We start from the raw sequence: 2,158 nt of genomic DNA on the forward strand, positions 1-2,158 counted from the left end.
ATATTTATATATTTTTGATTTCTGTGGAAAATCAATGAAATTTCACTGATTCTAATTCCAACATTACTTTATGCTCATATATATTTTTAAAAATGAAATCAACATTAATTTAGGGCTGGAGATATGGCTCAGTTTTTAAGGAAAATACCTGTTCTTTCAGAGATTCTACGTTCAATTCCCAGCAACCATTTGTTGGCACCTAACCATGAGTAATGTGATAAGATGTCATATTCTCATACATATGAAGACATAAGACTCATGTACATAAAATATATCCTTAAATAAGTATAGAAAAAGAACTTAAGAAACAAATGTGTGGTGTTCCAGTGGTGCTTCAGCTGAGGGTCCAGATGACAACTAGCATCTATGACGAGATGCACCCATGACACGGCTTCAGATGTCACAGCTCCCAGCCTTCCAGCTGATGTCAGCTCAAGAGAGACAGTCAGTGCTCACCTATCCTCAATGAAGCTTTAGGAACAAGTACAACGGTGCTCTTTATTTCAAAACACTGGCTTCTACGGTGATTTATTACATGATAATATATAACTTGAAAAAATAATTATACAAAAAATCATAGGTGAGTACCTACATATGTCAATAAAAGTTCCATGCCTATAGACTCATCATTTAAAATGTCGATTGATTAAATGGTTTAATAAATTAAAAAATAAATGAATTCTATATTTATGGTGCTTTGCCTACATGTATTTCTGTGTACAACATTTGTCTCATAAGAGCAGAGGCCAGAAGATGGTGTTAGATCCATTAGTCCTAGAGTTATATATAGTTGTGAGCTGACATGAAGTTGATGAGCCCTTCAGAATTAAAAGCCATTGATTCTGACAACTGAACTATTTTTCCAGCCCCTTGTAATATTCTGTTTTTTAATTGTTCATGGCATTTTTTTATAAACTTAAATCATTGTTGGAGAACAGGACAGAAGTGACACAGTTCATCCTCATGGGACTCACAAATGACCCTGATTTGCAACTTCCTCTCTTCATCACCTTTCTCCTCATCTACATCATCACCCTGGTTGGGAACCTGGGGATGTTTCTGTTGATTCTTTTGGACTCTCAGCTTCACACCCCCATGTACATTTTCTCTGCAACTTGTCCTTCGTGGACTTTTGTTACTCATCAATTGTCACTCCAAAGGTCCTAGTTGGATTCCTTACAGGAGACAAGATCATATTCTACAATGCTTGTGCCTCTCAGATGTTCTTTTCTGCAACTTTTGCCAATGTGGAGAACTACCTTTTGGCCTCAATGGCCTATGATAGCTATGCAGCAGTATGTAAGCCCCTACACTATGCCACCACCATGACAAGAAGTGTGTGTGCATGTCTCATCATTGGCTGTTATATCTGTGGTTTCCTGAATGCTTCCATCTATACTGTGGATGCATTAAGTCACTCTTTCTGTGAGTCTAATGTGGTCCACCATTTTTTCTGTGATGTTCTAGCAGTCATGATTGTATCTTGCTCTGATAGACATGTCAATGAACTGGTTCTTATTTATTTAGCCAGCTTCAATACCTTTTTGGTCTAATACTTATCTTAATATCCTATGTGTTCATTTTTACCAACATTCTAAAGATGAACTCTGTTGCAGCATATCACAAAGCTCTCTCTACTTGTGCCTCCCATTTCACAGCTGTCTCCACTTTCTATGGGACAGTCATATTCATGTACCTGCAGCCCAGCTCTAGTCACTCCATGGACACTGACAAAATAGTGTCTGTGTTCTACACCATGGTCATTTCTATGCTGAACCCTCTTGTATATAGCTTAAGGAATGAGGTGAATAGTGCATTCACAAAGATTGTGTTAAAGTCAAGATGATGTTTGCAGCTTTGATTATTAACTTTTTGGGTTACAGAGCATCTAGACTCATTCATTCCTTTCTTTTTAATTCTACACTGACTCACATTTTTCGACCCTACAGAGGCTCGAAGAACTTGAAATGTCATCTTCACCTCAGCAATAGTGTGTTTTTTGTGAAAATATTAACATCTTGTTCAGAAGAGTAAAACCTAAATAAATTGATAACTTTAGGCCAACTTGTAAAACAAAGAAATTGACTATATGATCATAGACAATCAATTTTATACAAAATTTTTCTGTTATATCAGCACAAATCACTATAATTAGGTA

General features: G+C 36.4%; 1 pseudogene; it reads left to right on the plus strand.

Annotated features, from left to right (window-relative positions):
• Positions 1 to 897: 897 nt before the first annotated feature.
• Positions 898 to 1,846, plus strand: LOC125397448 (olfactory receptor 5B3-like; annotated as a pseudogene).
• Positions 1,847 to 2,158: the final 312 nt, after the last annotated feature.

Source organism: Myodes glareolus, chromosome 7, assembly GCF_982192425.1.
Source record: "Myodes glareolus chromosome 7, mMyoGla1.1, whole genome shotgun sequence".
Lineage (NCBI taxonomy): Eukaryota > Metazoa > Chordata > Mammalia > Rodentia > Cricetidae > Myodes > Myodes glareolus.